Genomic DNA, 25,378 nt, shown 5'->3' with positions numbered 1-25,378 from the left:
TCTACTACCACTGGAAATCTTTACTCGATATTTTATATACCACTGCTAACATTGCAGATGTTGATGAATGTAATAACAATCTGGAGAAATACCCTTGCTCTGTGAAGGGAACTTGCAAGAATACTCAAGGAGGATTTCAATGCATTTGTCCTCCGCATTACCCCAAAGGCAACGCATACAGATGTGAGAAGGACCACTTAATTCCTCTAGAAGTCACAATCCCAATATATAGGTACTACTCGTATCATCTGTACTGTTCAATTAGATCTGTGAAAGCATGGCTGAAACAAATCTGTCCTCATGGTGTCACATTTGTGTAGTGACTGAATATTGTATTTAAGTGACACAAGTATATATAAACCAACCAGTACACCAGTAGTTACCATACTTCTTTATTTTTTCCTTGCACCAACTTACGAGTTAGATACATGTCTGACCTGCAGGAATTTTTGCCTGTGTTTTGCTTGGTCTATTACTTTATCTTTGTAAAGAATGGATCAAGCACAAACGACAAATAATAAGGCAAGAATACATGAGGAAGATGATGAATGCTTTCAGCAGAATGGAGGGAAATTGCTAATGGATATGATGAAAGTAGCGAGCAATAAAACATTTAAGTTGTATAACCAAGAAGAAATTGAGTTGGCCACCAACAACTTTGACAAAAACTCAATCATTGGTGAAGGTGGTCAGGGGACTGTTTATATAAGGCAAAATCTTGATTTAGAAAATAATCCTGTTGCTATCAAGATCTGCAAGGGATTTGATGAGAATAGGAGAATGGAATTTGGTAAGGAGCTTCGTATACTTTCTCAAGTCAAACATGAAAACATCGTTCAGCTTCTAGGTTGCAGCTTGCAGTTTGAAGCTCCAGTTCTGGTGTATGAATATGTGCCAAATCAAACTCTACAACATCTTATTCATACACAAGTTGATCCGTCCAAAAGAACTCTAGAGGTCCGTCTTAAAATTGCCTCTGAGATTGCTGCAGCACTTGCATACCTACATTCTCTTAGCCACCCTGTCTTTCATGGAGATGCCAAGTCCGTTAATATTCTTCTAGGCCATGATCTCTCTGCAAAAGTTTCTGATTTTGGGTGCTCCATGATTAGGTCAGCTGATGAAAATGTTCAAGTAGTGCAGGGGACGATGGGCTACTTAGATCCAGAGTACCTTTTGAACTTTGAGCTTACTGATAAGAGTGATGTTTACAGCTTTGGTGTTGTTCTTTTGGAGCTCTTAACACGAAGGAGGGCACTGTCCAAAACAAAGGTAAGCCTCGTGTCTGTCTTCATGGAAGGTGTAAAGGAGGGCAAGCTTACATAACTCATAGATAGGGAGATAGACAATCAAGAAAACATGGAGTTAATACTTCAAGTGGCTGCGGTAGCAAGTCGGTGCTTGGCCATGACCGGTCAACACAGGCCAATGATGAGAGAGGTAGCAGAGGAACTCCAGCGATTGGCAAGTCCAGTACCACTTCGCACTCAAGGGTTTCATGGTGTTAGTGCACTCATGATGCAGGGACGGTCGTCTGACAATTCATCGGGTGACTATACTAGTGAAGAAAGCACAGATTATTACATCCTCCAGAAGAAAGCCTCGATGAGCATAGAGTTTGCAAGATGAAATCAATATGGACAGATAACTGAATTTGTTGAATGTAACACCCAAAATTTTAAATAATTCAAATTCATTAAAATTTGCTCAAATTAAGGTGTCATTTAAATTTTAGGCATTTAATTTCATTTTCTTTAATTTAATTAATTCATCATAGGAATTATTTGTGCATTCATGCTGGTGCATTTATTTTGATTGCTTGAGTTTGAATCAAAGTTTGAATTTCCAAATTTAAATTCAAATTCCAAACCTTTTCCTTTTCTCTTTCTCTTTTTCTTTTTCTCTTCTCCACCCGGGCCGCATCCCTTCCCCCTTTCTTCTTTCGGCCCAGCCCCTTTTCTTTTTCCTCCCCCGCGGCCCAGCACCCCGCCTCCTTTCTTTTTCTTCCGCGCGGCCCAGCCGTGGCAGCACGCCGGCCCCCTCCTTTTTCCTTCGCCGCTCGCCCGCCTCGCGGCCCACGAGCGCGCGTGCCGGCCCGCGACACCGCTCCGGCCTGCCTCCGCCCGCATCCGCTGACGGGTGGACCCCACCCGTCATCCCCTTCCTCCGGCCGAATCCGGCCGGGACTCCGCAACCGCCGCGCGCCGTCTCCGCCTCGATCTCCACCTCCGCTCCGACTCCTTCGGGGGGGGGGGGGTTTAAACTTGCGCCGCTCTATCCCCTAGCGCCTATAAAAGCCGCCGCCCCCTCCCGGTCTCCTCCGCCAAACGCCAGCGCCGCAGCTCACCCGAACCCTAGCCGCCACGAGCTCCAGCGCCGCTGCCTCTTCCCCGCCGTCGTTCGCCGCCTCCGGTGAGCCCCCGTCGTCAAGGACATCCAAAACGGGATCGCCGTGTTCTCCTCTTGCTTCTGGTGAAGTCCGCGCGTCAAACGGTGCCCCGTAGCGCCGTTTCGGTCGACTCTGGCGACCCGCCGCCGCTCGCCGCCGCCGCCGTTCTGTTTTCCGTCGCCGCCGCGAGTCATCGTCGACCGTGGCCGTCCGATCTCGATCTGACGGTCGATTGCGAGTCAATCAAGATTGCGTACCGGTCAACTATTCCGCGCCATGCCGCTTTTGCACTTGAGCCCCTGTCTTTTCCGCAAATCAACCCGCGGTCCAGATCGCGTTGAAAATATCTACAGATCTGCCCTCGCATTTTTCGATTTAACCCTTGAGCTTTCCAGAAATCAACCCGCCATCCGGGTTTGATGTTTTTACGCGTCAGACCCTCGGTTTATACGCATAATTACGTATAAGCCCTCGGTTTTCGCGGATAGGCCCTAAAAGTTTTGTTTTTCTCACAGAAAAGTCCCTGGATCTTGTTTTAATCATATCTTTTGCATCTTAAATCCGTTTTTCATGTTCTTTATATCCACGTGTTCATTTTAAAGCGTAGATCATCTTTTCAAGCTTGTTTTCTCTGTTTGACTATGTTTGGTATACTGTTTTCTTACTTTTTGCCCATGTTTGCTTGTATGTGCTCGTGTGACGCGTGTAGACGCCCTGCAGTTCGAGGGAGTTGCAGATCAAGCCTTCGAGGAGTACGAACAGCAGGAGCAAGGCCAAGAAGGCAAGTCGTGTCCTTGATCACTACCTTGTTGTCCTATACACCTTTAGTTTCTCGTACTCAACATTTATGCTATGCACATATTAAGATTAAATTGATGGGTCCCAATTAAGGTTCGCCTAGATTGATTTACCTTTGCCTTGACCAACCGGTTTACTTTATGTTGGGTAGCTCATGCTTAGTGCTTACTTGGTACATGGTGGTTTAACTACACACAATGCTTAATCTTGCTTTACTTCTGTTATACCTTTCATTAAGACAAGATCATTATTTGTTAATCGGAACATGGAGCGACCACCCAGGAAAACAGTGCTACCACAAGACTAAATGGCTCTGGTCTTGGCTGATTAATTAGAAACTCTAGTTTCGGGTAATCTTACCGAAAGGGCAAGAGGGGAGGTGTTGATGGGATATAGCACTCGCTCTGTTGGGAAGTGGGCTTGGCTGAGACACTATGCCCTCTAGTGGACTGCTATGTTTCGCTTCGACCTGAAACCTTAGCGGGTTACCACATTGCTAGCGAATCTTTGTAAAGGCCTCGTAGCGTCCCTATGCAACCACACCTCGGAAGTGTGGTATGGTGCCTAGCTAGCACCGCATGGTTGGGTCCAAAGTTCTATTGAACTTTTACGCGACTTGTGGGTAAAGATGTGCCACCTCTGCAGAGTGTTAAACTGATCGATCAGCCGTGCTCACGGTTAAGAGCGGCCTGGACCCTCACATAATAATATTATCGGAAGATGGACTTAACTTGTTATCATTTCATGCATATGTTGTTTACTTTATTTATGTTCATGTTTAATTTCGGGTGGTATGAACTTATACTTAGTTAATTGCTAATAAAACTTGACCAACTTAATTAAAAGCGAATGCTATTTATGCCTTAGCCATACCTTGAATTAGCCTTACACTACACTATTTTCCCACGACTTGTTGAGTACCAACCATAAGTGTACTCACCCTTGCAAAACCGTTGTTCAGACCAAGTTAATTGGGAAGAGGAGTATTTACACGACTTTGAGGAGTTCTAGGCGTACGTTTCTTCAGTCAGCTGCCTGTGGAGTCGTCTTCGTCTTTGGAGTTCCGCTGCGTAATAATTAGACTTTGTGGTTTATGTGAGATATTCGGTCATGTAATAATGGTTAATACTCTCTTTATTCGATTTAGCACTGTCTTTGTTAGTCACTATTGTCGTACATGTGTGTAACTTGATCCTGGCGCACATGTATTTAATGCACTCGATTTTGTCCTTAAAATCGGGTGTGACAAAAGTGGTACCAGAGCCGTGTTGACTGTAGGACGTAGTTAGAAAATGGTCGTATTTAAGGATTATAATAATCTAGTAGCCATTCCTACCTTTCTTAATTTAAATCTACTTAATTATTCTTAAACTTGATTTGTCTCATCCTTATTGCTATTTTAATCTTTTATTATCTAGCTTCGTTCAAAATTTTATTCTAAAAATTTCTTCTTTCTTTCTGCTAGATGGCTCGCACCCGGTTGACCGCACGCAAGAGCACCCGTCCCCCGCGTCATGGCATCGCGCCGTCGTACGCCCCCATGGAGCCTTGGGACGAGGAGGAAGAGGAAGAGATCTTCCAGCATCCGGGGGATGACTCTGACGAGGACGCCGTGACCGTGGAGCCGGAGACCACGCCGTCACCAGCACCGTCGCCAGCACCGGCGCCCGCTCCTGCACCAGCCCCGACGCCCGTACCGGTCGTCGACTTGACGGATGATGAGCCCGAAGCAGATCCCGAGCCCGAGAGGTGGATCAAATGGGTGAAGGAAGATTATGGCCAAGGAGTGCACATAGCCGACATACTCAGGTGGACTTGTCACCGCTTGGGGTACGGCATGAGGCCACTCTACAAGTGCGCCCGGTTCACCCACCCTCGCTATTCCACTTTTTGGGAGGTGAAGGTTGTCCTTCGTGAGGAGCACGAAGGAGGATGGGAGGTGAAGGCTATTCACCATGATGTGACAGTAAGGAGGACCATGGAGTCCGGCATTGCCGAGGCAGCCAGGAGGGCACTTGAGGTCGTCTCCCACAAGGAACGGCCGCGACTGCAGCACACTTACCATCGGTTCCTTCCATACCGAGCTAGTGGGGAAGCAAGAACCTTCATCGCTACTAATGATGGGGTTGACATGGCTACAGATTTCCTCCGCAAGTACACGTCGGCAGCTCTCACCGCATTGAATGAAGCAAACAACCACATCCAGGAGCTTCAACAGGAGGTTTAGGAACTCCGGTGGGAGAGGGATGCGAATATGGCTGCCGCGACGGGGGCACCGCCGCCACAGGAGTTTGCTGTTCATCCCGCTTTGTCGCCGTCGCCCAAGCGTCCCCGCTACGACTCGCCCGGCGCCGCCGTAGAAGACCTCTAGAAATTAGGAGTGTTTTAGTTTAAATTCTTGCAATCGTTAGACATCGTTTGAGTGTGTTAGTTAAAGTGTGCTTAGATGATTGGTTTTGTGTTACATGATTGAGTTGGATTTTGTAATGAGTGCGGTATGTGGGGCAATTGTCACACGATACTGGTCTTAATAAATAAAGTTCTTAGTTGGGTTTTATTTCTGTTCTAAATCAGAATCTAATCTTCCTCAATCATGATCTACTATCTGTCTAAATCTATCTATCATGCAAGCTAAGCGACCTTCAATTCTGCTCTCGACATTAACTGACACGCCAGTACTGTTTTACTTATATCTCGAGATACAGAAGTCCAAATGACATGAAATCAGTGGGGTTAGTTTCAGAATTTCGTGGCGTACGTTCTGTAAATTTTTCAGAATTTTTGGAGTATCCGTCTGGGAGATGTATGCGAATTAGTAAAGCAATCAGAATCTGAAACTGTCAACCGACACTGTCAGCTTGTTAATTTTGTAACTCGAGATCCAGAAGTCCGATTGAGATGATTCCAGTTGGGTTGGTTCACAAATTTAATAAGTTACGACTTGGTAATTTTTCAGTATTTATGTACACTTCTTCTAACGGCCACACCTAATTAAATGGAGCTAACAGAATCTGTTTTACTTTTACAACTTGTCGCTTTATCTTTCTCAGTTATTCTTTCACACATCTATCTAAATCTATTGTCTCTAACGCTCAGATGGTAAACACCAGGTCCGGATCAGGAGTTGACCGTCCCGCAGTGCCTCACCACAGGGACAACAGCAGCAATCACAACACCGCTTCGCAACAGAACCAACAAGCACCTGCAGGGATGGAGCAATTTCTAGCAGCTCAGACTCAGCTTCTCGCCGGACTGACCAACACTGTGGCAGCCTTACAAGCTCAACTGAATAATAACAACAACAACAACCAGCAGCAGCCGCCGCCAAGGGACAGGCACAGGGAGTTCATGAGCCACAAGCCCCCGACGTTTTCACATTCTCCGGATCCGTTAGATGCTGATGACTGGCTGAAAACAGTGGAGAAGATGCTGAATATCGCCCAGTGTACTGACAGGGAGAAGGTCCTGTATGCTTCAGGACGCCTGGAAGGGCCAGCTACTGATTGGTGGGATGCTTACACCACCACCCATGCCAATGCTAATGGTATTACCTGGGAGGAATTCAGGAACAGCTTCAGAAGTCATCATATTCCTTCCGGATTGATGAAGCTTAAAAAGAAGGAGTTCCTTGCTCTTAAGCAGGGGAACATGACAGTGGCAGAGTACAGGGACAAGTTTGTCCAGTTGTCCCGTTACGCTCCCGAAGATGTTGCTGATGATGAGCAGAAGCAGGAGCTGTTCTTGGATGGGTTGATTGGACCACTCCAATATCAGCTGATGTCGCACACCTTCCCCAGTTTCCAGAAGATGCTAGACAAGGCAATTGGCTGGAACACAAGAGGAATGAGCTTGGGGAGATGAAGAGAAAATTTAACTCCCAGTCTTCATCAGGAAGCAACACTCGCCCTCGCTTTGCTCCACATCAAGGGACACCGCTCCGCGCAGGGGGTCCGAGTGGGAATTATGGGCAGCAGTCATTCCAGCGCCCCGCTCAGCATTCATTCCAGCGCCCCAGCCCTCAGTTCCAGCGTCTGGGGATGCAGACTATGCAGACTCCGCGCCCTAGCTTTCCGCAGAACCGCCAGATGACTCCTGCAGGCGTTCTAGTGAGGCCTAATGCTCCAGGGGGTAACACTTGCTACAAGTGTGGTGAAGGTTGCCACTATGCCAACGCTTGTCCCAAGAGGAGTGTGCCTTCTACCCCTGTGCAGAATAATAACACTCCTCGACAGAACCCGCAGGCGCAGCAGTCAAGGAATGTGAACCAGACCCTGCAGCGCGCGCAGGGACAGCAGAACTTTGTGCATGGTAATCTAAACCATGTGGATGTGGATACCGCTCAGGAGGCTCCGGACGTTGTGCTCGGTATGTTTCTTGTCAACTCAGCATTCGCCTCAGTATTATTTGATTCCGGAGCATCCCATTCTTTCATTACTGCATAGTACGTAGCTAAGCATAACATACCCATAAGTACCATGCCACGCCACATGCTAGTCAGTTCACCAGGGGGAAATATGAAAGCATCATATCGATGTAACCAAGTGAACCTCAAGATAATCGGCAGAGATTTCCCGTCTAATCTTATAGTATTGGAGTCAAGTGGAATTGATGTGATACTCGGTATGGGATGGTTGAGCAAGTTCGATGCAGTGATATAGTGTGCAAAAAGGTCGGTTCTTCTCACAAGCCCAGCAGGAGAAAGAATTGAATTTGTGGCTGCTCTACCCTCAGCAGCAGATTGTGCAGTTAATCAGTTGGCTGGAAAATCCTTGGAAGATATCAAAGTGGTGTGTGACTACCCGGATGTGTTCCCCGACGATTTACCAGGTATGCCACCTGACCACGACATTGAATTTGCTATTGATCTTTTACCTGGTACTGCACCTATCTCCAAACATCCTTATAGAATGTCGGTTGAACAATTAAAAGAATTGAAACAACAACTAGAGGAATTATCATCAAAACAGTTTATTCGGCCTAGTTCATCACCTTGGGGAGCACCGGTTATCTTTGTGCCAAAGAAGGACGGTACTCAAAGGATGTGTGTGGATTATAGAGCACTGAACGAGGTGACCATCAAGAACAAGTACCCATTGCCTCGCATTGAGGATTTGTTCGATCAGATGAGAGGAGCCAAGGTATTCTCCAAGATCGATTTGCGATCGGGTTATCATCAGATGAAGATCAGGCCGTCTGACATACCCAAGACCGCTTTTACTTCCAGATATGGTCTCTTCGAGTACACGGTAATGTCGTTCGGGCTGACAAATGCTCCAGCTTACTTCATGTATCTGATGAATAAGGTATTTATGGAGTACCTGGATAAGTTCGTTGTGGTGTTCATTGATGATATCATGATTTACTCCAAAAGTGAGGGAGAACATGAGGAACACTTGAGGTTAGTGCTTCAGAAGTTGAGGGAACATCAGTTGTATGCGAAATTCAGCAAGTGTGAGTTCTAGTTAAAGGAAGTCTCTTTCCTTGGTCATATCATCTCCGATGGTGGAATTTCAGTGGATCCAGGCAAGGTTAGGGATGTTTTGAAGTGGAATCCGCCGCAGACAGTAACTGAGATCACGAGTTTTCTTGGACTTGCAGGCTATTACCGCAGATTCATTGAGGGATTCTCCAAGATAGTGAAGCCCCTCACTACGCTACTAGAAAAAGGAAGGGAATTCAAATGGACAGAGGCATGTCAGGCAAGTTTTGAGGAACTGAAGAAGAGGTTGACCACCGCTCCAGTATTGGTAATGCCAGATCTACATAAAGGCTTCGACATATATTGTGATGCATCTCGACAGGGTTTAGGTTGTGTTCTGATGCAGGAAGGTCATGTGATCGCCTATGCTTCCCGGCAATTGAGGAAACATGAGCAGAATTACCCGACTCATGATCTGGAGTTAGCCGCAGTGGTTCATGCCTTGAAGATTTGGAGACACTACATTCTGGGGACTAAGTGTCAGATCTATACTGATCACAAGAGTCTCAAGTACATCTTCACTCAGAAGGACCTTAATCTGAGACAGCGACGATGGTTAGAGCTCATCAATGATTATGATCTGGAGATTCACTATCATCCTGGTAAGGCTAACCTGGTTGCAGACGCTTTGAGTCGGAAGGGTCATGTTAACTTAGCCTTAGCATTCCAGCTACCTGACGAGTTGATGAAAGAATTTGAGAGGCTCAACTTGAGCGTCGTTGCGCATACTGAGGGAGCAACGATGGAAGTGGAGTCGACTCTAGAGCAAGAGATACGGGCAGGACAGCTTGAGGATGCCAAGGTCAAGGAAATCAAGGAGATGGTAAAGGAAGGAAGAGCCACAGACTATACAGAAGACTCTCAAGGAACCTTATGGGTCAAAGGAAGGATTTGGGTACCCGATGTGGGAAATCTCCGTGAGACGATCTTGAAAGAAGCTCACGATTCAGCCTATTCCATCCACCCCGGAAGCACCAAGATGTATCAAGATCTTAAACAGAAGTATTGGTGGCCCGGAATGAAGAAAGATGTAGCTGCACATGTAGCCGTTTGCGACATATGTCAAAGGGTTAAAGCTGAACACCAGAGGCCAGCTGGATTGCTTCAACCGTTAAAAGTGCCTGAATGGAAGTGGGAAGAAATTGGCATGGACTTTATAGTTGGGTTGCCCCGCACTCAAGCTGGTTATGACTCGATTTGGGTTATTGTTGACAGATTGACAAAGGTAGCACACTTCATTCCAGTAAAGACTACACACTCTGGGGCAAGATTAGCAGAGTTGTACATGTCAAGAATAGTGTGTTTGCATGGTGTGCCCAAGAAGATCGTGTCTGACCGAGGTACTCAGTTCACGTCACGCTTCTGGCAGAAATTGCATGAATCTCTAGGTACAAGGTTGAATTTCAGTTCCGCCTATCACCCTCAGACAGATGGACAGACCGAGAGAACAAATCAAATATTGGAGGATATGTTAAGAGCGTGTGCATTAAAGCATGGAGGTAGTTGGGACAAGAGGCTACCTTAGGCAGAGTTCTCCTATAATAACAGTTATCAAGCCAGTCTCAAAATGTCACCATTTGAGGCTTTGTATGGTAGAAAGTGCCGAACACCCCTTTATTGGAGTGAAACAGGAGAGAGTCAGCTATTCGGGCCAGAAATTATACAAGAGGCAAAAAGACAGGTCCAGATCATCCGAGAAAACTTGAGGACTGCTCAGTCTCGACAGAAGAGTTATGCTGACACCAGGAGAAGAGAATTGACCTTTGAGGTGGATGATTATGTATATCTCAAGGTATCGCCCATCAGGGGTCTGCGCAGATTTAAGGTCAAAGGGAAATTGTCACCTCGATTCATCGGTCCGTTCAAGATTCTTGAGCGAGTGGGACAAGTAGCCTATCGACTGGAGTTGCCTAACCAGTTGTCGGATGTACACGATGTGTTCCATATCTCACAGCTTAAGAAGTGCCTCAGAGTTCCCGAGGAACAGTTGCCAATGGAGGAATTGAATGTTCAGGATGATCTCACTTACACGGAATACCCCATTAAGATTTTGGATACTTTGGAAAGGGTTACAAGGAATCGGACGATCAAAATGTGTAAGGTTCAATGGAGTCACCATACAGAGGACGAGGCAACTTGGGAAAGAGAGGACGAGTTATAGAAGGAATTTCCCCATCTCTTTGCAGGATCTTCCGAATCTCGAGGACGAGATTCTTCTTAAGGGGGGTAGGATTTGTAACACCCAAAATTTTAAATAATTCAAATTCATTAAAATTTGCTCAAATTAAGGTGTCATTTAAATTTTAGGCATTTAATTTCATTTTATTTAATTTAATTAATTCATCATGGGAATTATTTGTGCATTCATGCTGGTGCATTTATTTTGATTGCTTGAGTTTGAATCAAAGTTTGAATTTCCAAATTTAAATTCAAATTCCAAACCTTTTCCTTTTCTCTTTCTCCTTTTCTTTTTCTCTTCTCCACCCGGGCCGCATCCCTTCCCCTTTCTTCTTTCGGCCCAGCCCCTTTTCTTTTTCCTCCCCCGCGGCCCAGCACCCCGCCTCCTTTCTTTTTCTTCCGCGCGGCCCAGCCGCGGCAGCACGCTGGCCCCCTCCTTTTTCCTTCGCCGCTCGCCCGCCTCGCGGCCCACGAGCGCGCGCGCTGGCCCGCGACACCGCTCCGGCCTGCCTCCGCCCGCATCCGCTGACGGGTGGACCCCACCCGTCATCCCCCTCCTCCGGCCGAATCCGGCCGGGACTCCGCAACCGCCGCGCGCCGTCTCCGCCTCGATCTCCACCTCCGCTCCGACTCCTTCGGGGGGGGTTTAAACCCGCGCCGCTCTATCCCCTAGCGCCTATAAAAGCCGCCGCCCCCTCCCGGTCTCCTCCGCCAAACGCCAGTGCCGCAGCTCACCCGAACCCTAGCCGCCACGAGCTCCAGCGCCGCCGCCTCTTCCCCGCCGTCGTTCGCCGCCTCCGGTGAGCCCCCGTCGTCAAGGACATCCAAAACGGGATCGCCGTGTTCTCCTCTTGCTTCTGGTGAAGTCCGCGCGTCAAACGGTGCCCCGTAGCGCCGTTTCGGTCGACTCCGGCGACCCGCCGCCGCTCGCCGTCGCGCGCCGCCGCCGTTCTGTTTTCCGTCGCCGCCGCGAGTCATCGTCGACCGTTGCCGTCCGATCTCGATCCGATGGTCGATCGCAAGTCAATCAAGATCGCGTACCGGTCAACTATGCCGCGCCACGCCGCTTTTGCACTTGAGCCCCTGTCTTTTCCGCAAATCAACCCGCGGTCCAGATCGCGTTGAAAATATCTACAGATCTGCCCTCGCATTTTTCGGTTTAACCCTTGAGCTTTCCAGAAATCAACCCGCCGTCCGGGTTTGATGTTTTTACGCGTCAGACCCTCGGTTTATATGCATAATTACGTATAAGCCCTCGGTTTTGGTGGATAGGCCCTAAAAGTTTTGTTTTTCTCACAGAAAAGTCCCTGGATCTTGTTTTAATCATATCTTTTGCATCTTAAATCCGTTTTTCATGTTCTTTATATCCACGTATTCGTTTTAAAGCGTAGATCATCTTTTCAAGCTTGTTTTCTCTGTTTGACTATGTTTGGTGTACTGTTTTATTACTTTTTGCCCATGTTTGCTTGTATGTGCTCATGTGACGCGTGTAGACGCCCCGCAGTTCGAGGGAGTTGCAGATCAAGCCTTCGAGGAGTACGAACAGCAGGAGCAAGGCCAAGAAGGCAAGTCGTGTCCTTGATCACTACCTTGTTGTCCTATACACCTTTACTTTCTCGTACTCAACATTTGTGCTATGCACATATTAAGATTAAATTGATGGGTCCCAATTAAGGTTCGCCTAGATTGATTTACCTTTGCCTTGACCAACCGGTTTACTTTATGTTGGGTAGCTCATGCTTAGTGCTTACTTGGTACATGGTGGTTTAACTACACACAATGCTTAATCTTGCTTTACTTCTGTTATACCTTTCATTAAGACAAGATCATTATTTGTTAATCGGAACATGGAGCGACCACCCAGGAAAACAGTGCTACCACAAGACTAAATGGCTCTGGTCTTGGCTGATTAATTAGAAACTCTAGTTTGGGGTAATCTTACCGAAAGGGCAAGAGGGGAGGCGTTGATGGGATATAGCACTCGCTCTGTTGGGAAGTGGGCTTGGCTAAGACACTATGCCCTCTAGGGGACTGCTATGTTTCACTTCGACCTGAAACCTTAGCGGGTTACCACATTGCTAGCAAATCTTTGTAAAGGCCTCGTAGCGTCCCTATGCAACCACACCTCGGAAGTGTGGTATGGTGCCTAGCTAGCACCGCATGGTTGGGTCCAAAGTTCTATTGAACTTTTACGCGACTTGTGGGTAAAGATGTGCCACCTCTGCAGAGTGTTAAACTGATCGATCAGCCGTGCTCACGGTTAAGAGCGGCCTGGACCCTCACATGATAATATTATCGGAAGATGGACTTAACTTGTTATCATTTCATGCATATGTTGTTTACTTTATTTATGTTCATGTTTAATTTCCGGTGGTATGAACTTATACTTAGTTAATTGCTAATAAAACTTGACCAACTTAATTAAAAGCGAATGCTATTTATGCCTTAGCCATACCTTGAATTAGCCTTACACTACACTATTTTCCCACGACTTGTTGAGTACCAACCATAAGTGTACTCACCCTTGCAAAACCGCTGTTCAGACCAAGTTAATTGGGAAGAGGAGTATCTACACGACTTCAAGGAGTTCTAGGCGTACGTTTCTTCAGTCAGCTGCCTGTGGAGTCGTCTTCGTCTTTGGAGTTCCGCTGCGTAATAATTTGACTTTGTGGTTTATGTGAAACATTCGGTCATGTAATAATGGTTAATACTCTCTTTATTCGATTTAGCACTGTCTTTGTTATTCACTATTGCCGTACATGTGTGTAACTTGATCCTGGCGCACATGTATTTAATGCACTCAATTTTGTCCTTAAAATCGGGTGTGACATTGAAGCACGTGATAACTAGTATAATAATGCCTTGGTCTTCCGGTGCTAAAAGTTGTGACAAAAAATGAAGGACTATAAAAGGGAAGCACAAGTTTCATAACACATGGAGCTTGTTATTTGTTTCAATTAATTCACAGGATTCTAGTACCATTTTTAATAGTCTGTATATGGTTTTCATAAGGTTGCCACTTATGCTTCTCTTGTAAAGATGCAATGAAGTTTTTGTATAGAAAATTTGTACATACTTTCTATAACAACTCAAGTTTCGTTGTAATAACACTATAACAGAAGCCAGCAAGATGCCTAACACATTTAGCAATGCGTCATTTTGAATAACTTCGCATAACATTATTTAAGATTGATGCCCTTTAACCTTTCTATCGAAGAGGGTTGAATGTTAGCATAAACTGTAGCAGATACTTTCGCACCCATGCAAAAAAAAACAAACCACCGTACCTGGCACACACTCTCCTCCACCCGATCCTCACCCTACCCCTCTTTCTTCCCCTTTGTCGAGATATGCAGAGAACATGATGCTGCCGCCATCATCATCATCTTCTTCTTCGGTAGAATGGTTGACTGAGTAAACGCGTCCAAGTCGCGAGAGATGTACTGCTTTAATGATAGAATGAAAAGAAAACTCCAAACCCTCGTGCGTTCGTTGACTGAGTAAACGCGTGTTGGCTTGATGGTGATACTTCGTGAAGCACCTACCCACACCTTCCTGGTCAGTCTACTCGATGGGAAGACTGGAGGAGGGCGCGGGCGAGCGCAATGACCCGGCAAAAGTTGCCAACCTAGCATCAGTTTCGCATGCTTCTATCAATCATCCTGCGTAAACTGACAACTGAGAGTGTTTCTCACGCGCGGCACATTTTGACGTGCAGTACACGAACAACTAATCTCGATTTCCCAACCGGGATTACGAATTCGGGGATGCTCACATATGCGCACGAGTCACGTAACTTTTCACACGAAATATATGCGTGTGCGGTGCGTGCGATTCAAACTCACGACCTCTTGCCTCACGCATAGCTTCTGTCACATCCAGTTTTGAAGCAAAACCAAGTGCTACCTATATGTATGTCAGGATCTAATTTCATACATATAGTGACATCATAAATGAATAACAACAACGGTATCACGAAAAGAAAGAGAGTCTATAATAGATTTACAGCGTAATCCTGGAAACGGAGGCTCCAAACTTCATAGAAAATCGACCGGGGGTTGCGTACACCTAGACCTTAGCACCATCTTCACAACAACTTCATAGCAGCCTCTTCTTCTGAGCAACATTGGTTATAGTAAGGGTGAGCATATTATCGTACTCAGCAAGTATGGGGAACGTATGAATGCAAGGCTTAAACAAGTAGAAGCTTACTGGTTTACTACGATAAGCAATTTTAGTTGGTCAAATTTTATTAGCACATGAACACTAAGGTATAAGTATATACCAACCCACATTAACATAAACATGAGCCATAAGCATATGGTGAAAACATAACCATAACTACAATTTAAGTTCATTTTCAAGTTCAATTATCATGTGAGGGTACAGGCCGCTCTTGATAGTGAGCATGGCTGATCAATCAGTTTTAGACACTCCGCAGAGGTTGTACATCTTTACCCACAAGTCGCGTAAAAGTTCAAAAGAACTTTAGACCCAACCATACTACGAGCCAGGCACTTATCACACTACCGAGGTGTGACTGCATAGGCACTTATCATAAAAACAAGGGAAAACCTTAATAGGACCCATCAAATTAAATGCAAGCAAATGCAGTAGTGATTGAATAAGATCATTAGGACAAAAGTACAAGGACACACTTGCCTTCCTTTAAGCCCTGCTACTACTCAGAGTCTTCAAAGCCTTGATCTTTAGGAAAAACCTCGAACGGCACGTTTGCTATGCATCACACAAGCATATGCAAAGAAAGCAATACAATAAAATAAGAAATAGTACATCAAACATAACAATACAAAACTAATCTATATGTTAATACGAACACGTGAGTGAAAGAATCGCTCAAAACGGAGCTAAAACGCGAAAGATGTGACTTAGGAAAGCTCCAGAGACTTCCTGGCAAGGTTTAAAAACTTCTAGGGGCTTAACTGCGAAAATTGAGGGTATTACTGGTCATAAGATTAGGAATTTCTTCAGAAGCCGAAACGCAAAATTGCCTTCTTCTTCAACCTTGGGTTGGTCAACCCGATCTGTGTAGCCGGTGGATGGGCCTTGCCGGTGGGCGGCTAGCCAGGGGAGGGGCGCGTATTGAGCTGCGGTAGGCGGCGGCGCATCTGGGAGGCGGCTGCAGCCCTACGCAAGGCGGCTGCACGGGGCGTGGTTGGGCGAGCGCGCGGCGCATGGGCAGGGGCGTGGCGCGGCCTGCTAGGGGAGCGGAGCCAAGGGTGGGCCCACTTGTATTCAATGGTATTCAGTTGAATACCCATTATTTTTGCAAAAACAAAAAAAAATTATATATATATGTGTATATATATATTGTATTCTAGGTATATGTATGGAAAAAATAAAAATAAACAAGCTAACACAGTGAAACCATGCAAAAAAGCCCACCGGCGGACAACTTCACTCTCCCTGGCCCCATTTGCCACAAGCCTAACTGGCCCACTCGCCACTCGGCCTCCCATTGCCCCATTGGGTGCACGCACAGGCCACACAGGCACAGCACTGGCGCACAAGCACAACACGGACACGCCACACATCCAAGCGCCTCTGCTTCAACACTAGCTGGTGGCAGTGGCCGGCGGGAAGAGCGGAGCTCGGCGGCGGGGAGGGTGGAGCGTCGGAGCTCGGAGGCCTGCGCTGCTGCGTGGAGCGGCGGTGGCGGCACCGCGGCAGCCGCGCCACCTACTGGACGGCCGGTGCTACTGGACCGCCGACGGGCGGCGGCGCTGCGCCGCGTGGCCTCCACGTGGCACGTGACCGCGTCCCCGACTGCATCAGGGGTCTGGACCGCGTCCTCTGGTCTAGTGGTCCTGATTCCTGAACGGCTGAACTCCTGATTGTTTGTGAAATTGAGGTGAGCATTACCAATTGTTTGTGAAATTGGTACAGCACAACAACTTGCAAAATGCCGATGCTCATGAATTTAGGACAACTTTTGTAACTTTTATTTTAGGTCTGAACCATGAAGAGGAAGAGTAGTGCTGCTACTTATGTGAGAGTTTTCATGGCAGGGCTGCTGCAAAGAAGAGACAACCTGAACTGGAGAATGTTACTGAATCTTGCAATGAAAGCCACATGCAGATAGTGTTATTCCAAGGGCAGAGTGGCAGTGGAACTAGCACAGTACCACCTGAACTAGTGAGATCTAATCAACCAGCAGAGCCTCCGGTAACTGAAGATGGTGAATCCATGCTCATGGAAGAAAATGATTCTAGTGATGAAGACAAAGATGATTATGGCATTGAGCATGATTCTAGATTGAGACTAATGGAGCTCAAACTATGCTCACAGTATTTAAGTCCTTTGAGTTTGTTTTCCTGCTACACTTGATGAATGAAATTTGGATACACAAATGACTTGTGTAATGCTTTGCAAAAGAGGGAGCACGATATCGTAAATGCAATGGATCTTCTGGAGTTCACAAAGGTAGAACCGGATGTTTTGAGACAAAATTATGGATGGCAAGAATTCCTTACCATGGTCACTTCTTTTTGTGAGAAGCACAATGTTAAAGTTGTTGACATGAACGGGAAGTATATTCCTATGCAAAGATCAAAGCAGTTCTACAGAGGTGCCATTAATTATAACCGGTTTCATGCTGATATGTTTTTAGGTGTCATTGATAGGTAATAATAAGTTTGATGAGGTAAACACAGAGCTACTTAGATACACGACATCATTCAGTCCAGGCCAATTTCTTTTCTGCTTTTAATGTTGAGAACTTGGTTAAGCTTGCTGGGTTCTATCTACATGGCTTTGAATTTCAAGAAATGAACCAGCATCATTTTCTGTTGCACCACTATATAAATGATGTCAGAAATGATGAAAACTTCCAAAAATTTGAGAAGTCTAACAGAGTTGTCTATGATGCTAGTTAAACAAGTAAAGGTTGCTTAGTATGAAATTGTTTATAAACTTCTCAAATTGGTGCTTGTTCTCCCTGTTGCAATTGCTGGTGTTGAGAGGATCCTTTCTATAATGAATTTGATAAAAAAAACAAGAGAAGAAGCAAGATGAGGCAAAAATATTTGAATGGTTGCTTCGTCATACTGATTGAAAGAGAATTCTTCATGCAAGCTAAGGATAAGGACATCATTGCTCATTTTCAAAGCATTAAGGATCAGAAAGTTGTCCTGTAACTTATAAGTTGTAAGCTTTGTTACCATTTTGCTATTTTATCCTCTATTTATTTCACATGTTGCCACTTTGATATGTTGATCATTAATAGCTGGACAATTTCAAGTTGTGATCAATTTTATTAATCAATGATGCTACCACTTAATTATGTGCTATAAAACTATAATTTAGGCTGTCAAATTTTTTTTCTTGCCACCAGCAATTTTGAATACCCATGGTCCAAATCCTGCGCCCGCCATTGGGGGGAGCACGGGAAGCAGCGCGGTGTAGCGGCGAGGTGGTGCAGAGGCTCAGCGAGTAGGCGGAGGCAAGTGAGGGCGCGGGCGCCCAGGGGCCACGCAAGTGATGCGGGGAAGCTCGGGAGGAAAAGCCATGGCCATGGCCGGCAACCAAAAATAGAAAAAGGAAAACAAGGAATCGCCCGGGAATGGCCACCAAACTCGCACCGAAGCGATAAAATAGAACGCCGATGATGACACCAATGCGATGGTGCTCTCACCTTCGACAAGGCTTATGGTTTTGCCAGATTTGTTTGCCGAAGCCGAAGTTCAGCGGATGCAGATAATTCAGCGTCAATTTGCGGGAGTTAGGGTTGTCAAAATGAGGTGGAATTAGCGGGGTTGGAAAAAGGATGTTAAGGAGATCACCGGAAAGTATTTATGGACCGGGTTGGAGTCATGTTTTATTTTCCTCCTTTTTCCAATTTTGATAATTAATTTCGAATTTGAAAACAATTCCAGAAAATTCTGAAATCATTTCTAAATCACGAAAAATACTCCCAAAACTCTCAAAACGTCATGAAAATTCCTGGAGATGGTTTGGGATACGAGGAACATAGATAAAATACTTGGAGATCGTGGAAAGACCTTTAGAACCTTCCATGGGCTAGTTGGACCAGGCTAATTTGGAGTACCATGCATGTGACATGGTAGCTCTATGACTTTAGTCCCAAATGGAAAGTTGAGAGTGTGATGAGCTAACATAAATAGCCAATTCTAGAAGGCATTGCAACCTTAGATTAATCCTTTTACACGAAGCGAGGAAAAAAGTGTAAGCGGGGTGCTATGTGTACGCGTGCCTGCCCCTCGTAAGGGCTGGACGGTTTAGCTTTGGAGGACGCGGTGTTACAAGTTTGTAGTAACTCCTTTTCCTTTTGGTAGTCAATGGATATTTTTAATGAACTTCATCTCTCAGACTTCACAAAATTCGACTGCAAAATGTATTTCAGCAGGCTCTCATTGACTTGTATTTGTCTTACAAGATTTTTGTTCACCGTTTAACAGGAATTTGCACCGCTGTGTTTTCGGGCCTGATTATTTTTCTTGCGGTAGAGTGGATCAGGCATAAGCAGACGATCCCAAAACAGGATCTCATCAGTAAGAGGGATGCTTATTTTCCTCAGCACTGAGGTCAACTGTTAATTGATATGATGAAAATAGAGAACAGTTCATTTAAGTTGTATGGCAGAGAACAGATTGAATTGGCAACAAACAAAACTTTGATGACCGAGGAGTCATAGGTGAAGGAGGTCAGGGGACAGTTTTTAAAGGGTATAATATTGATTCAGACAATAACCCAGTTGCAATCAAGAGATGCAAGAACCTCGACCAAGATAGGATCCAAGAATTTGGACAGGAGCTGCTCATACTTTCTGGTGTCACACACAAAAACATTGTCGAACCTCTTTGTTGCAGTTTACATTTTGAAGCTCCAGTATTGTACGAATTTGTTCCGAACAATACTCTACACCATCTAATCCATGTCCAGGACAATTAAGGCATCCATTAGAACACTAGAGATCCGTTTGAGGATTGCAGCTCAAGCTGCTGAAGCCATTGCCTACCTTCATACACTTAGCCACCCAATCTTTCATGGGCATGTCAAGCCTGCAAACATTCTCCTAGACCACAATCTTTCCCCTAAGGTATCTGATTTTGGGTGCTCGATGATTAGATCAGCTGAAGAAAACCTTCAAGCAGTTAAAGGGACAATGGGCTACATAGGTCCGGAGTACCTATTAAACTTTGAGTTCACTGATAAGAGTGATGTATAGAGCTTTGGTGTTGTTCTTCTTGAACTATTAACACGCAGGATGCCACTATATCGAAACAGAAGGAGAGCCTTGTATCTGTGTTTAAGGAGGCAGCAAAGGAGGGCAAGCTTTTGGAACTCGTGGACAGGGAGATAGCCGAGCAAGATAACATGGTACTTTGTCAAGTTGCTAGCCTGGCAGACAAGTGTTTGGCTATGACTGGTGCTAGCAGGCCAACGATGAGCCAAGTGGCACAGGAACTACGCCAACTACTGATCAGTCCAGAGATTCATGGCACTGGTGAACTCCTTGCTGGTAGTCCATTCACAGTGCAGGCAGGGTTGTCTTCGAATGCATCATATGACTGTACTAGTGAAGCAACCACTGATTATTACAGCCCGACAAAGGAAGCCGCAATGAGCATAGAATTTGCAAGATAAAAATTTCCGTGACATCTATTGTCGCAACAGTGGCATATTGCATGAGTAGTATTTTAAGTATATGTAGATACGTGGAAGGTGTTTTAATTGTGTTCTTGTGTAACACGTGTCTGTATTCTAAGATATATGCTCTTCAGGTTGTAAAGAATGAAATGTTATGCAAAATTGTTATGGGAATTCCATACATGTTCTCTGAGAAAGGCATGTTTATTTGGAGCTGAATGTTCCCCTGAAAGCAAGGTCTCTGCGTACACTTGAATAACGCCGACGACCTGTGGCCCTTGAACGACTTAGATGCGGTCTTCACATTATGTCTTTACCCGGTGAACGATTGAGTAGCAGTTTGGACCTGATATTAGAACGATTGAGTAGCAGTTTGGACCTGATATTAGAACGATTGAGTAGCAGTTTGGACCTGATATTAGACGCTGCATTCCAGATGCATGTTCGCGTCAATCAACGTCCAAGGGGAGACCGGAAAATTATAAGAAATCTCTGTACTACCAACCTACTCCTTCCGTCTCAAAATATGTACCTACAAATGCCAAAACAAATAGTAATTTTGGACTGAGGGACTACAAGCCAATGCAAACAATACAAGGAGACTGACTGATTTCGCCAGAGACTGGTAGGTCTTCCCTGAAAGATAACAGAGGCGCTTGCACTGCGTGGAACGTTGCCCCAACCTTAAGGGTGCAACGGTTGCGTGTTATAATATTGTGCAAAATAGCACACAGGAAATTACAATATATAGGACCTCTTTAGTATATACCTTTGGCTAAACTAATTTACAAATACATATCTGTTACAACTAGAATAACAGCCGGCCAAAGATAATCTTCCAGATATCCTATTCCAATTACAACCAAACTCTTCATCTCTAACACTCCCCCTCAACCGTTCTAGGTTCAGATTGTTCTTGAACAACTCCTGCTGCCGCATGGTCAATGGCTTTGTGAAACCATCAGCCACCTGCTCCTTTGTAGATATATACTCGATATCAAGTAGTTTCTTAGCCGCCCTTTCTCTTACAAAGTAATAATCGACTTCTATATGTTTAGTTCTAGCATGGAAGACTAGATTCGCAGAAAGATACTTAGCTCCAATATTGTCACACCAAAGCTTGGCTATCCTCGGCACATCTATGCCCAATTCATACAACAAAGTTTGTATCCACATTGTTTCTGCAGTCGCATTAGCTATTGCTTTATATTCCGCTTCAGTGCTAGACCTTGACACAGTTGCTTGTATTCGAGCACTCCAAGAAACTAGATTCGTCCCCAAGAATACTGCAAATCCTCTAGTAGATCGTCTGTCATCTAGGCACCCTGCCCAATCAGCATATGAGAAAGCACTCACCAACAAAGAAGAAGACTTGCAAATCTTTAAACCAAGCTTGACCGTGTGCTTAAGATATCTAAGAATTCTCTTGACCGCCATCCAATGCACAATATTAGGTGCATGTAGAAACTGATAGACTTTATCAACAGAATATGATATATCAGGTCTAGTCAAAGTTAGATACTGTAAAGCTCCTACAACACTCCTATAATTTGTGGCACCATTCGGTCCAAACAAATTACCTTCACTAGTAGAGAATTAGCCTTTAGTCCCGGTTGGTAGGGTGCATATCTCTCAAAAATCCATCCGGGATAAACCAACCGGGACAAAAGGGGGGGTCTTTAGTCCCGGGTCTTTTAACCGGGAGTAAAGGTCCCCCTTTAGTCCCGGCTGGATTCCAACCGGGACTAAATGGCGCCTGAATTTTTCATGCATGCATCACGTATACGTAGTACCGCGGCCCTTTTAATTTGTTAACCTTTAGTAGTTGAGATTTTTTTAGAAAGAAATCAACTAGTATTTAAATGAATGGGATTTGTAATTATACAATTACTATATATATACACAATCCTTATACACAATTCATATACATAATTCAACTAGCTTAGTACAAATCGATCATAATTAGCACGTATTATATATACAAATAAATCAAAGTATCTGTCTACAATCTTCCCGTCGTGGTGTTGCTGATCGGAGTGTCTAATCGTCGTCCATCGTAATAAAATTCTCCTTTTGGATTTACCACCTCGTCCATTATGAATCCAATGAGACCTTCACATATTGTCGCTACTCTTTCTTCCTTCAAGAGTCCTTGTTGAATATTTAACATCTATAATTTGGAAATTTGTGAATGTTACACGAATAAATACATATAAGGAGCTAGAAAATAATTAACTAGTAATAGTTTTATTTTACGTACTTTAAAGTTGTGCGGCGTCATCTTCGGTCCCTTGGGTCCCATAAAACTGTGCATGTGCTCACAGATGTAGTAGCCACATAGATTATTCCCGGGTTCCTGTCTTAAGCACTTCAGTGCGGAAAAATAAGTTATGAAATATTCGTGTTATACAATGTAATAAATGTGCAGACTTCATACGTACCGGGAAGTCTGTGTTCCATGTAAGTTTTTCTTTGAATGGACCTTTGTGTGTCCTTATGAATTGTTTCCATGTGCTGCGGATTAGAATAATGAATGATATACTGTAACAGGGATAAAAATTAGGAAATAAACTTTTGCATAGCGATAAAGGTCCAGAATTATTACAAGCCTAGCATGTCTTGCACTTCTTGGTGCACTTCTTGGTAGTCCACCGGATCTTTCCTTAACGAATCGAAGACAGTGACGTGGCTTCTTTTAGGCTCATTTATAATAAGGATCCAGTGGAAGCTGCATGCGTAAAATGTTCATGCATATTAGAGCTAACTAACATGTAGAGATAAGGAAAAAGACATCGAAAGTAGACGGTATACACACACTTACTTGAAGTTGTATGGAAGTAGTATGAAATCCTTGAATGTTTGTTTGTCTAGGAAATTGTATACTTCCGCAAAAGTTTTTTCCGGCGCTAATTGTATCTGTTGTTGGTTAACTACAGATGGATCCATGAAGCCTACATGTAGGTACGCCTCTCGGTGGCATGTCTGAATTAGCATCCTACATGAAATGGAAGATGAAGTTAGTACGGTGACGCACGCCAAAATTTACATGTAGAGATAAACGGACACTTACAAAACCCAAGCGCTGATCAGAGAGACGTCCAGGGCATCATGATGGTACACTTCGTATATATCCTTGAAGTCTAGCCACAGCACTTTCTCCCCTTCACCGTGAAAATCTATCGGTTTTACCTTCATGCCGATCATCTCCCTCGAGTCGGCGGATGCCATCATGTACCATTGATGGAATGCGTACATCTTTGTTGATAGCTTCCGTACCAATGAAGGCTTTACTAGAGGTTTGCCTAGCTCATAAGGCCATCTCGGCTCAGGGGGCGGTGCAGTTGGCGTCTCAACTTGCCCTATGCATTCATCAAGTCCCAAACCTGTTTCTTCCATGAACTTCAATACATTTGCTTGTTGATCCAAGGGCATTGCTTTTACCCGTTGAGCATCTTTTTTTGATAAATGGCTGAGGTCGGGGACTGGACCGCTAGAAGATGACTTTCCTTTCCTTTTATCCTTTTCATCAGCCTTTACTAGAGCCCGTTCATAGTTTGACAAGAGTGGTATCCTTTTCTTAGCTCCTTCCTCCATCCTGATAAAAAAGTTTAAATCTCGCCGACTTACTGGCGGTGGCTCCATCTCCCTTGCTTTTTTTTCTTCGGCTTGTTTCTTGAACCACTCACTGGCCTCTCGTTGGATTTCTGCCCACTGTTTCGCATGAGACATTGCCTCCCAGCGTTCCTTACGAGTCACTTCAGGCTCCTTTGTTTTCTTCTTTCTCTATCTTTGCTTGGGAGGCGGTGCTCGTGACTTCTTTAGTGGTGGTGCAGGTTACTTCAAGGGGGCCGCTCTTGGTGCCGGTGACGGTGATCGGGGAGGGGTGTTGTTATTGTCGTCGTCGCTCCCAGCACCAGGATGTGGTGGAGATGGAGACCTTGATATAGATGGAAGGGACGGTCCTGGAGCAGGAGATGACGGTCTCGAGGTATGAGGAGAAGGTCGCTGCTGGGGATCTACGGGGAGCAGTCTTGAGATCTGAGGAGATGGCTCCGTGCCGGGAATAATGATGTAGCGTTTTTGCCATAGAATGATCCCATGAAGCGCATCTGCCAATGTCTTTTCCCCGTCGCCTCCCGGGAAGTCGAGCTCTAGACCTTCATACTGGCTATCAACTATTTGCTCTACGCAGACGCTGGCGTAGCCTGGTGGAATTTCCATGCCATGACTGCTCTGCCCCGCCAGGGTTGCTAACGCACTCCCGTACGCTACCTGTACATATAGCAGAAGTAAACAAGTTGAACTTCGATCTCGAGGCCTGGATCAATTGACAAGATTGCATAAATATTATGTATAAGTATACCTTAATAGTGAGGTTGCCGACCGGTGCATGCAGCTCACATGAGGTCCGTTGTGTGATGGCATCCACGGGGAACCGTTGCTCCTCCACGGGTAACCTGGGCGTCTGCGCATCGGGGACCCCTGTAGAAGCACAACTGCTCAAGAGGCGTTGAGAAGGGCTGGCGGTGTTAGGAATCGGCAATGCTCCAGATTGGGCCAACTCCGCAACTGCGTGGGCCACCCGCCGATTGATTTCATCCATCATTCTTTGTTCTTGTGCCTGCACTTTAGATTCTAGCATCTCCCGCCAGCTCTCCTCGATCTGTTCCTTTCTTCGCTTCTGGCTTCTGTACGAGGCGCTGTCGTCTCGGAAAGCAAACTTCCACGGAACCACCCCGAACCCTCGGCAACGTCCTAGGTACTCTGGATTACCGAGGGCCAATGTGAGCTCATCATTTTCTCGGTCCACCTTCAACCTCCCAGCCTTAGAATCTTCAATGTTCTTCACAAGATGTTCGGCCTTCTCACGTATTGTGTCATTAAAAATCAACGTCCCATCCTCT

The 25,378-nt window shown here is 45.3% G+C and overlaps 1 pseudogene; it reads left to right on the top strand.

Annotated features, from left to right (window-relative positions):
• Window positions 1-25,378, top strand: part of LOC117864653 (wall-associated receptor kinase 2-like) — a 42,035-nt pseudogene that overhangs the window by 7,428 nt on the left and 9,229 nt on the right.

The sequence above is a fragment of the Setaria viridis genome, chromosome 7 (genome assembly GCF_005286985.2).
Source record: "Setaria viridis chromosome 7, Setaria_viridis_v4.0, whole genome shotgun sequence".
Lineage (NCBI taxonomy): Eukaryota > Viridiplantae > Streptophyta > Magnoliopsida > Poales > Poaceae > Setaria > Setaria viridis.
Note: the sequence above shows the minus strand (reverse complement) of the source record. Positions and strands in the feature narration are given on the sequence as shown.